Source organism: Orbicella faveolata, unplaced genomic scaffold (assembly GCF_042242905.1).
Source record: "Orbicella faveolata isolate gen_17 unplaced genomic scaffold, um_ofav_v1 contig_47, whole genome shotgun sequence".
Classification (NCBI taxonomy): Eukaryota; Metazoa; Cnidaria; class Anthozoa; order Scleractinia; family Merulinidae; genus Orbicella; species Orbicella faveolata.
Genome location: NW_028301577.1, coordinates 14,525,594 through 14,538,033, shown reverse-complemented (window position 1 = coordinate 14,538,033; position 12,440 = coordinate 14,525,594). Strand labels below are relative to the sequence as shown.

Sequence of the window (12,440 nt, the reverse complement as noted above, 5' to 3'; positions counted from 1 at the left end):
ATTTGCAATATTTCAAGCGACGAAGGGGAAGACTTCTTTGCGGATGAGCTGCTTGTATATTAGGAATGGAGAGCTAGATATGAAGTGGAGGAGCAGGCAAACGAAAAGCAGGAAAGAAGACTCATGGATACCCTGCGAGCAGGTGTCAAAACAGCCGCTGGATCGATTCTCCTCAAACATGGTCGTGAAACAAAATGGTGGTGTTTTGGAGCTACTTTCGAGATTTCATCAGGGCACAGAAAATTGAGGTTTTAACTGAATCCAAAAATTTTCTCACAGAAGTATTTCAAATAACAGGTAGATTTGTTTTAGCGGAAAAAAAAATGGGGGTTAAGTGCACTTTAAAGGTTGTTCCGGTATACGAGGATCTGGTATACCCTCTGATTGGTCAATTTTGACAGGTTTTGTCAACACTTGAGTGTTACTGACGTAGATGAGAATGCAATAGGGCGGCGGTCAGAGACTTTTCAACGGGTGATGTGGCATTCAAATCTGTGATAAACATCACACTAAAAAAAGATTTTCCTCATGTGGAATGCCTTCACTAAGAACAGAAGGATTGCATAAAAAATATGGTCTATGGAAGATGTCTTTGCAATCCTTCCCACCGGTTTTTGGAAAGAGTTTAATCTTTCAACTCTTTCTACGAGTTATTTCTTCACTGAATGTAAAAGTTCGCACCATCTCCATGATCATGGTGGTTTGTCTAGCACTCCTGGCGATAATGAATGGGGTTGACGGACCTACACGACTCCCACCATGACATATGTACATTTGCCGTTCTGTTTTCAGTCGATCGACCTTTCGCTTTGCAGAGTTTGACAATTCTTTGATTTGCCATGTAGTGTTTATACTTTGTTTAGGCTTGTCTCTATTGCAAGATATCTTTTAAAGTCTCCAAGTGTTGGCTTTTGAGGGAGAAAGTTTGAAATATTCCAGAATATGTTGTTAACTTGCATTCAAAATAAGGTTGACAACTGAAAGCCACAAGCCGTTGGTCATGTTACAGGTCCCAGTAGTCGGTCTATAAGTGGTCGGAAGGACCTTTTGTTAAGTTTGCCCACAGGCGTTCTTTTACTTCCTCTCATTGTGCTTTTTTATTTTTTCCTGCACCGTTTTTTGCGCTGCACCCCAACTAACTGAACGCTTGGAAGAGTATGTTGAACAGGATGTATTTTTAAGATCATAAATAACATTGTCTTGCATGATTCACACCCCCATCTTTTTTTTTTGAGTAATCAGTACCTCTATAGGAATGTAAAGCTGATGGAAAGCTTTCAAGAAGGAATTCATAGCTAGACTCAGCAAAATGTTTAGGAGAAGCTGATTTCCCAAAAAATATCCTAATGCCTTTTATGTTCTGAAGTTTAATTGTCAAAAAAACCTTGACACACAGGTCACCTAAAATTTTGGAGGAAAGGTTCTTTTAGCATGTAAAAGTTATGCTGCCACTTCATTTGTTCAATTATTTCATTTTTTAAATGATACTTGATCAGGGTTGCCACTTATTAGAACCCAAAAAATTCCCTGACTTTTCACTGACCTCAAAACAATTTTCACTGACCTTGAATTAGGTGAATTATCAAATAAGCCAAATCCACTTTTAAATTAGCTTCAGCTTCTTTTGCAGACCACCGTTATGAACAGTTCTATTTTCGTTGCATGATCTATGAACATGAACACGAACAGCCCGTGATTTACAAAGAATGCGTGACTTTGAACAATGCGTGATTATTTTTCTCTGTTTCTCTGTTGGTCTTAAATAGTTTAGCAATTGTGTTTTCCTTTATTAGACAGCTCATGAATAGTTTGTTTTAGGACTAGAATTTTAGGTTTCGACTTCAGTTGCGATCAGCGTCAGTACTGCGAACATTCAGTTGTATTTAACCTTCATTGTATTAGTTCTTCCAAGCCACAGAGATCCACTCTTCAGAATCTAATAATCAACTACAATAAAGATTAAAGAAATCTATGGTGGTTTGATACATTTGTCGCCTTCTGCACCAAAATTTCTGAAGAGCAACAAGCCTCGTCCAAGTAGCAGAGCTGACCTATAAGCAACAAGGACATATGCATCTTCGGTAATTAGGAACAAACAAGTCAAGGAACTATGTCCGATGGTGAAGAAGTTATTGCATCCTCTCAGCATTAAGTTGAGTTCAGTGGGACCAGAGAACCCTCCCCGAATGCTGAAAAATAAGAGAAAGCAACTCAGAGGTAAAGTCACGCATACGATAAATAGGGTCCGAAATTTATTACAGATTAGGACCAAACAAAACGACGTATAGAAATGGAAATCGAGGAGTTGCAAAAAGATTTTCAACTGCCACGTGATGTACATGCTGAGCATTACGGCTATGTAGACCTCAGCCAAGTTCCGAAGTTAGACGAGTGGGAAAATTTGCTCACCGACAATGTCTTTGGTATTGAAGAAGAAGTTGAGACACACTTCAAAACACTGGGTGGCCCAATTGCTAGTGGTTAACAATAAGTCAGTGTTCCCACCGCCAGCTTCGTTCAGTAAGAAATGCCCTGGTTTAATTGCACAAGGGAGCGAAAGTTCAGAGCCAAGTGCATCTCATGGAGCTGGCGAGAATTTGGATAGCCCGAGTGGTCAACAGTAAGACATTACTGGCATTGCTCAACAACAAGGGCCTTCAACCACACAAGGGAGCAGCCATTTGGAGGAACATGATCCACCACCGCCATAGATGGCCACATAGATTTGGAAGCAAGTTTCTCTCCAAAGTTGATAACAATTTGCAGCGAAACGAATCGTCTGCTAATAATGCATTTTCAAAAGAAAGCTCGTTGGGACAACCAAAAACAGAAAGCGGCTCAGCATCAGTTCTTCCTGCCAACCTAAAGTCACACGATCTGGAGTTATTCAACCTCCTAAAATAGCCTGTCCCGTCGATGCTTGGATAAATGATCTGGTGGAATTTGAAGAAACATGTCTTTCATCTGCTGTACGTGAAATGTCTATCACAGATGCGTTATACAAGTTGGAAGCAAGCAAGGATATTCCAACTATAAGGCTAGTCCCATTCAACAGAAGGCCACTACAATATGTGGAGTTTGTTGAACAGTTTTGTGGTGTCATGTACAGACAACATAACTCTCCTGACCGCTTTCAAAGCTATTTTGAAGAAACCATTGAAAAATTAACTTCAACTGGAAAACAACTCTATATCATAGGAGATTTCAACATTGACCTATTAAAATTTGAGACCTCGGTATAGTCATGATTTCGTGGTAGCTCTCCAAAGCTGTTATCTCATTCCTACCATTGATAAACCAACATGTGTTCAGAACAATTTAGCCACCCATTTGATTACTGACCTAAGTGATCATTTTGCTCAGTTTTGCATTATGAAATCAGTTAGGGAAAAGCCTACAAAATCCCCAAAAACCAAAGTTTGTGATTACTCACAATTTTCCGCAGATTGTTTTAATCATGACCTTTCTCAAGTTAATTGGAGTAGCATGTTTCTCCAATGCAACAAATGACATGGATAAGATGTTTTCCTCTTTTTACAGCGAGTTCAACAAAATTGTAAACAAGCATGCACCTATGAGGACACTCTCACGCCGCAAGGCGAAACAATGCTCTAAACCTTGGATAACTAAAGGAATAAGAACTTCAATTAAGATTAAAAACAAGCTATATTTATCTGGCAATGACGCTAAATATAAATTTTATAGAAATAAAATCTGCAGTCTAACATGAATTAGTAAAAAGCAATATTTCTTTGAATATTTCGAGGCCAACATAAATAATATGAAAAAACTTGGATGGGAATAAATAACATATTGAATCATAAAACCAAGAAGAATAAATCAATTAGTGCACTAAAGGACTTCAAGAACAATAATGAGGTCTCCCGTGACCCGACTCCCAATATTACCTAATATTCTCAATGAGCATTTTGCAACATTGGGACAAAAATTAGCAAATTAATTACCTTCAACTCCAAAATGTTTCACTGATTTCTTAGGGAAATGTAAATCACCCGTCTCATCCTTCTTTTTTCAACCCATCACTCCAGCTGAAATTCGCCTGGAAATATTTTCTATTCCTAACAATAAGTCACACGGCCCCTACTCCTGCCCTACTCTGGCATTGAAGTGTGCAAGTGACGTTCTAAGTCATGTCTTAGCACAAATCTTTAATTCACCTATATCACTTGGAACATACAAGTATCCCGCGAAACTTAAAATGTCAAAAATCATACCCATATTTAAGGCAGATGATGAAACTAAACCAAATAATTACAGGCCAATATCTTTACTGTCCAATTTCAACAGAATTTTTGAAAAATTGATGTACAAAAGAATGAAAGTTTTCATAAATGGAGAAGACATACTTTATCGCTCTCAATACGGATTCCATGAAGAACACTCAACCCAGCATGCAATTATTAACATAGTTAATACTATTCAGAGTAATATGGACAAATGTCTTTTTTCGTGTGGTGTTTTTATAGACTTAAAGAAAGTATTCGATACAGTAGATCACGCCATCTTACTTGGTAAACTTAACCATTATGGTTTTCAGGGAATAATGAGCAATTGGTTTTCATCCTATTTGCAAGACCGGACACAAACAACACAAGTTGGTCCACATATCTCTGAAAGAACCTTAACAACTTGTGGTGTTCCACAAGGTTCCATATTAGGCCCATTATTGTTTTTATTGTATATCAATGATATTTACACCTGTTCCAAAGAACTCAATTTCTATCTTTTTGCTGAGGACACTAATATCTTATATGTGGATGAAAACCTTAAGGTAATTCCTTAGTATTGCATTGCACATCCCTACTGTGCACAATTTTTGTGTCATTAGCGTGCGCATATGAGCGTGTGCACGTACAAAATGTAAGAGATTTCCCTCAAAAAACATAAGAGATTAAGAGATTTCCCTATTAAATATTTATCAGTCTTTAGTCTCTCCTTATATCACTTATGGATTATCTGACAAAAACGTGTATTACATTTCATGTACTTCGCAAAGAAAAATGAACATAACATTCCACTGTTTATTAATGCTAAGTTTTTGCCTCTGAACTTTTTATACTATAAAACTTTATCTAAATTGATGCACGACGTTAGCACTGCTTCTGTCCCAATTAACATATGTAATTTATTTACGAAAATGTTTAGTGTCCATTCTTACAACACATGTTCTTCTACTTCAGATAATTTTTACACAAAAGCTTCAAGACTTGAAATACAAAAACTGCCTTTTCAAGATTTGGTTCTAATCTACGGAATGAGATACCAAGCTCTCCGAGAGAACTACCAAAGAAATCATTCAAACTCAGAATTAAAACACAAACTACTAAGTGTTCTCAAGGATGAAGATTCCTTCATTGAGGTTTGCAGGATCATTTCTAAATTAAAATGTCAGTAGCAGTAGCAACAATCAAACAAACAAACAAAAATATGTTATCTATTAAATCACATTCTTTTCCCACTTTTCCTTTTTATTTTATTCACTTTTTTTTCTAACTCTCTATTTTTTCTATAATAGTAATAAAAGTAATAATGATAATAATAAATCATTTGTAACTATTGATAGACTGGCCTGCCTAGACTAGCACAGCTATTTGCAGGCCAGTCCAACTGGATATGCACACAGTGTTGGTGTACAGTCGCTAACTATTGACAAATGCCCGACTTTTACTCGAATATTTTTTGTTATGGACTGAATGTGAACGAAAATAATTGTAGTCATAGATTCTCTGTTATATCAGCTCGTGGAGTTGTTGTTTGAATCTCCTCTTTTTTGCCGGGTTAGTGAGTAACAAGCAGAAAACTTTACATGACTCACTGATCGGCCGCGGCGTTACATTTTCAATCCCAAATGGTGCAGAGTTTGCAGTGTTTGCAGTGTTTGAAGCGTTTACAACGTGTCTAACGTTCATTTGGTTTTTCGGTGTTAAATTGTGTCAAACGTTCCGTTTCTATTGCTTCTATCATTCATTTTCCCATCTGAGGCACGATTTACGGACACCATTACAGTGTAAGGATTTCTTGTCAGGCCTTACAACAATAAAAGCGAGCAGAGTGGAGAACTGGAACCTACTGAAAACTAGTTACAGAATACCGAGAGTGCAGAGAGTGCCAAAAGAGATCTTGTTTTCTAGTTTTTATGCCAAGTTAGTGATCTAACTGGTCATCCAAATGAACGGACATAAGCTATCTTTATAACATCAGTAGCATCAGTAGCAAGTTGACAAATTTACTCAAGAGTTGTATTAGACTGTTGTTTCCCAACAACATGATACAGACATACGTTAATTGAGAGGTCTTTAGCAACTTTTCACAGATGATTGCCAAGAAAGAATACATTTTTGCTTTTTTAGACGAGTTTTTGGGACAAAGTCGGCGGTGCTGTTCTCAATTGCTGGTTTTCAGTGTCACGCAATTCAAAATACATCAAAATAAAAATCAAAACCGTTCAATAGATAAAGTCCAGAATCTGGGAAATGAAAGAAGGTAGATATGCAAAGACTCTCTCCAAGATTCTGGTCACAGAAACATCTGTCACTGAGATTAGCTACAAAAGCGTGAATTTATCCCTAAAGGAACTCTAAAACATTAAAATAATACTTTTTCTAAGACATAAATTGTTCATATAGCCAAATTCCCCGAAATAAGTCACTTTTTTTAACCATTGTGACAGCTCTCTAGGCCATGCTGGTGCCCATCCGTATGGGCAGTGATAACAATGGGGTGACAGGCCTACACAACTCCTATCCACGTGTAATAGCCGCTTTAAAAGTTTTGGTTGAACTAGTATATCTTTGACGATCTGCCTCTTTTGTATGGTACGATAGGGGGATCTTTGAATATTTCGCTAAGCAATAATCCTGTTTTTAGGAGGACATTTCACCAGAGTAGAGCCATTAGAGGTCATAGGTCTGCGTGGTTTTGTTGCAAGTTATGCTACTTGTTATCATGGGTGTAATATTTATCTTTGTCTGGCTTCGCCAGAGATAGCTGTAGCTTTCCTTGTTGAAAGCTATGAGTATGTCTTAGAGAGTCGTTCTTATGTTTCTTGAATCAATTTCATCGAACTTTTTGTCCTTCTAGTTTGTACGTTCTGGAACTGCAAATGTAGATGTTCACGTGCAAGTCTGTGGACTGTTTTGCGTGTTGTTTATGATATTGTGTGGTTTTGTTCAGGCAAAAAGCTCTGAATTTAGGAGTTCTTCCTATGATTGTTCATCCAGCTCCACGTTGTGGTTGTCATTGCTTTTATTTGCGATGTTGTTAGGTTTTCTTGAGACTGTTAATAGTCCCTCTTTTATTAGGAGGCTCGTAGCCTTGTAGATCAGGCAATACCGCACCTGGCATATTTACCGCTGGTTTTGATCCTTCTGGATCTCATCAGTTGCCGATAACAGGGAGTGGTAGAGACCAATGCGTGGTAACACTCCGCACCTGGCAAGGTGTCACACTACTGTTTCGGAAATCTTCAGTAATCTTCCAATTCAACGGTCCTCAAACCACTTCGAATACTACTTGGAGTAAATCGAATACCTCGGATTACTGATCGCAGTACGAAAAAAAAAGAATTTTCGTATTTTTAAACACGGAATCTTGCTAAAACGCTTCAGGTACTTACTTGCCACATTTCATTTCTGTGCGGAGATCGGGCGACTTTGGATGCGCAAGAAAAACTGTGAACCGGGGCAGGGGTTTGTTCAAGGCTAATTATCTCGAAAAAAATGTGTGGCTACTCCAATTTTTCTTTGTGGATTCCAACAGCCCATGCAAAGATCTTTGTATTTAGTAGGCACCATCCTTAAATGAAAGAAGATAGACATCAAAGGTTGCAAGGCTGTAAGGTTATAATGCTGCAAGGTTGTATGGCTGTAGGTATGTAAGGCTGTAAGGCTGTAGGGTTGCAAGGCTGTAGGGTTGTAAGGCAGTAGGGTTGCAAGGCTGTAGGGTTGTGAGGTTGTAGGATTGTAAGGCCATAGGGTTGTAAGGTTGTATGGTTGTAAGGCCGTAGGGTTGCAAGGCTGTAGGGTTGTAAGGTCATAGGGAAGTAAGGTTGTAAGGATGTAAGACCATAGGGTTGTAAGACCATAGGGTTGTAAGGCTGGAGGGATCTAAGGCTGTAGGGTTGTAAGGCAGTAGGGTTGTGAGGCTGTAGGGTTGTGAGGCCGTAGGGTTGTGAGGCAGTAGGGTTGTGAGGCAGTAGGGTTGTAAGGCCGTAGGGTTGTGAGGCCGTAGGGTTGTAAGGCCGTAGGGTTGTAAGGCAGTAGGGTTGTGAGGCAGTAGGGTTGTGAGGTTGTAGGGTTGTGAGGCTGTAAGGATGTAAGGTAGTAGGGTTGCAAGGTTGTAAGGATGTAAGGCCGTAAACTCACTTGGTGAGCCCTAAGGCAAAATGCATAATGTGGTAGATGTAGAATCATTTTTCCACTAGTTGCCATGGTAATGGATAACAATACTAAATATGTTAATATGTTACGAGTCGAAGGCCATACACTAAACTGTTTTATTGAGCCTGTAAGGTTGTAAGACCTTACAGAAAACCCTTACCCTCCAAACCTAACCGTAAATCATGCCTGGTATATGATCGGTTGACATTGTGAGGGATTTCCAGGGACCCTTCATGCAAAAAACTGGCTTGGTAAACAAAATGATCATCTGTTTGTTGCAACCAATTTTGTATTGTTTTGAAATGTTGAAAAACCTTCTAACAGGTTGTTTCGTGCAGACAAGAAAATGCACGTCAAAACTGAAAGATCTTATCTTCCGCTGAAGTTAAGATCAATTGCTCGATTAGCTAAAATTAATGTCACAAAAATTAAGATATATCAACTGATAAAGCTGTTAAATACAAAAAAAAAGATGGATAAATCAGTGGTAAACCTTTCTGCTTCATTCAACCTGGAATTTTACTAGCTGTGGGAACCAACGATTCTGATTGGCCAGCCTGTAATTGTATTTTATCAAAAGTTAACAAAAAGAGTCAACACAATCGTTTCATCTGGGATCCATTTAGGTTTTTTTACAAAGGCACAGAAGGTTTTGTTTGTAGTTTAAAACAAGTTGTCATGTTAAACATGCCTTGATGTAACAGAAATTGACATGACGAGTAATTTAATGCTGCCACTGAAAGCCACAAAACTTTCAGCTGATCCCAAGTTCACTGAGTTCAAACCTCTCATAGCACTGGATCGTCACGCAATAAGTTTAGGAAGAGGAGCGTGGTTCTGGTCCAGTTTAGGAACAAAAATGATACTTCAACAGTCTTCCAAGTACCATTTACAAGCAATTTACTTCAAACATTTTGCACGTTTTTTAGATGCATTGGGAAAGCAGGTTCGCTAATGCTTTCAGTGAAATAACTCTAAAGCCATCCTTCAACAATGTTGATGAACATTTTAAATGATCTGCACGTTGGAAGATTTATAAACTATGTAAAATTTGCATTTGTTGTACCTAACCTGTGCCTGCCTGTGCCTGAACAGTGCATCAATTGAAGCTGAAGTCAACATTCATGTGCCAGCGGCAAGTCACCAAGTAACAGACGCAAGAACAACGACGCCAAAGATAGTTCAAAACCCGGGTTCTAAACGATACTTAAAATAGAAATCAAACGAATGATAGAAACGATACGAACGTATGATAAAAGCAAAACGCACGATAGAAACATTGCAAACGATAGAAACGATCCAAATGATGGAAACAAAATGAACCAAATGAACGATGCAAATGTTTTCACTAGCTGGACAAAATGGTTATGTTTAACATTGAAATTCGAACCAAAACTTCGGTTCAAAAATATGAATGGAACGTTAGAAAATCACTTTTATCTTTGATTGTGTCGACTTTCTGTGAAAAATACCTATTCGACTTGAATCTGCAACTCATGTACACCTCGATTTTCTAAACTTTTGTCTCAAAATTTTAACGACAATGGAAAGGAAGTCAAAAATTTCAAACTCGTTCACTCCTGTTGTTATTGTTAATTTCCTGTATGGTCTTCTCATTTTGTTTTCGAGTGAAAGTAAGTAGATATTCTGGGATTTTCTCATTAGGAGATAAATGCACATATAATTTACTTTCATTTGATCTCGTCAGATTGTTATAGCTGTCTTTCAATTTTATACTCCACTGTGCCTTTTAGCGTTACATATTTTGTAACGGCTCTGTACACCAACACAATGCGTTTGGCAAATGTTCTGTAAAATGTAGATTTTATCAACCCATTGCCTCCCAGGACTTTTTGCCAAAAACACACTTTTTGGACATTTTGGAGATTTTCAGGCTGGATATGAGCCAAATTAGCTCCAATCTGCTCAAAAAGGCATTTGTAATGTGACAGCATGCTTTTCTTTCCACTAGCATCGCATTTTATGACATGTTTGCTTGGGCATGCGCAGAAATCAAAATTTCTTTAGGTTTTTCGTTTTTTGTTGTTGTTTTTTTTTTCGCCTTTCCTTTTTTTCCTTTTCTTATCTTTTTGCTGCAGTGATTGACCTTCTACTGGGCTTGCTTCGAGTTCGAAAAAGTCTGAGAAAGCATCCTTGAGACAGGCAATTTTCACTCTGGAGTAGCCACCCATAGTTGCAAGAAATTTCGCTCTGAGTTTTTCACTCAAATTTCATAGCATTTTTGTGCATATTTCAGGGTCCATTGAGGCGATCACCCTGATCTGGGTATCATTGGAAAAATCTTTTACTCCTGCAGAAGTTGAGTATGGATGATGCCAATATTGGTCAAAGCTGATGACGTCAGAAGTGGAACAAAGGCCAAGGCTTGTCATGGGCGGTTATGGGTGGCACGGGAGTCAATGGGTTAAGAAATAAAATAATGAAAAAAATGATGAATCCACATCCATGACAAGCCGCACTTGAAAAATGACACGCAAATGGTGCAATTGAGAACGTTGTTATGCATATCACTGGCAATGCAGAGCGCACAATATCTGGTCTTGGCTCACAAGGAATCATGTACGTCACCGCAATGAAAACACTAAAGGAAAACTTTGGCCAGCCAAACATCATTGCTAGAACATTCATCAGAAAAATCAAAGAAGAAAAATTCAGCATGATGACAGACAGGACCTTCGTGAGTTTTCCCTTGACATGATCAATTGCTTAGCAACACTTTGCCAAAACAATTACTTCGCCGACGTCAATGCCAATGACAATCTCCCAAAGATTGTCAGACATTTGCCATATCATCTAATTGAAAAGTGGAAAAATGTGGCCACAGACATTAGAGAAAAGAGCAAAATCCCTCAGTTGGGACACATTAGCAATTTTGTGAGGAAATGTGTCAAGGCGGAATTTGATCTCAATTTTGGTGAAGTTCATAAGATGGACACTTCATGAAACACTGGCTTTCGAAGAGAAAATAGAAGAGGAATTCATTCCAATTAAAAGGCCCCAAGAAAACTCCCCAAGTGCTACATTTGTCAGGCAGAGCACAGAGTCATGACTGCCCCACTATGGTTAATAGTATGCCAGAAGAGGGAATACAACATGCAAAGAACCACTGCCTTTGCTTTTCATGTTTAGTGAGAGGCCATCCGATGAGGGAATGCAGGTCCAGCAATAAATGCGGCAAGAATGGCTACACCCGAATTCATCAACCCTTGCTCCATACAGACCCTCCTACTAACAGCGGAGTGGCATCAATCCTTGATAAAGGAAGTATCATGCCAGTGGTTTGAGTCCAATTTAAAGCAGTGAATGGAAAAGTCCGGGAAGGGAATGTTGTCGTGGATAGTGAAGCAGTCACAACCGTGATATGAAAGGACTTTGCTAAAGCACATGGCCTTCAGAGAAGAAACGTGCAAATTGACCTGGCAGTTGCTGGCAGCGAGAGAGTTCAACAGATGACAAGTAGGCAATTGAAATTCTGGATCTCCCCCCTGGACAAAGAAGAAGAATTCACCATTGAAGCCCTTGAAATCGACAAGACCATCTTAAATATTCCTGTCCCCAATAGACCATGGCTGAAGTCTTTCTCACACCTACGCGATGTCAAATTTCCTCATAAGGCTGGACCCATTGACTTGATATTAGGAGTCCAGTATACCATCTTCATGCTGAAGAAGAGGTGTGTCAAGGTCTGCCATTCCAGGCTGTGGGGAAGTGGACACGCCTAGGATGGCACGCGATTGGCTCAGACAGCTCCAAAGGAACCACCCAGTTTTGTTCCATCAGCTTTGTTCAGAAACTGAACATGGCAAGATTTTACGAATTTGAGAATCTGGGGGTTACCAGTACAGGCACATGACTGTTCATGTCCTAAGACAGTAATGTCCTCAGAAGACTGAATGGCTATGGATTTATTTGAAGGCTCCTGCACTAAAGAAGAGAATTATTATGTTATAGGCCTACTATGGAAGAAGGATCCTCACCTACTACCAAACAAGTATCCGCTAGCAGAGCAACGGCTCAAAT

General features: G+C 38.9%; 1 protein-coding gene across 5 annotated transcripts in view; it reads right to left on the bottom strand.

Moving 5' to 3' along the window:
* The window catches only part of LOC110065452 (A-kinase anchor protein 10, mitochondrial-like), a 98,618-nt gene that overhangs the window by 51,844 nt on the left and 34,334 nt on the right, over window positions 1-12,440 (bottom strand). Inside the window, exon 3 of one of the 5 annotated variants that reach the window (XM_089279225.1) lies at window positions 1,565-1,667. The exons of the other annotated variants lie outside the window; for them this stretch is intronic. The gene's annotated coding sequence lies outside the window, so the exon portion shown is untranslated. The remainder of the gene's footprint in view (window positions 1-1,564; window positions 1,668-12,440) is intronic. 5 annotated transcript variants of the gene reach the window in all.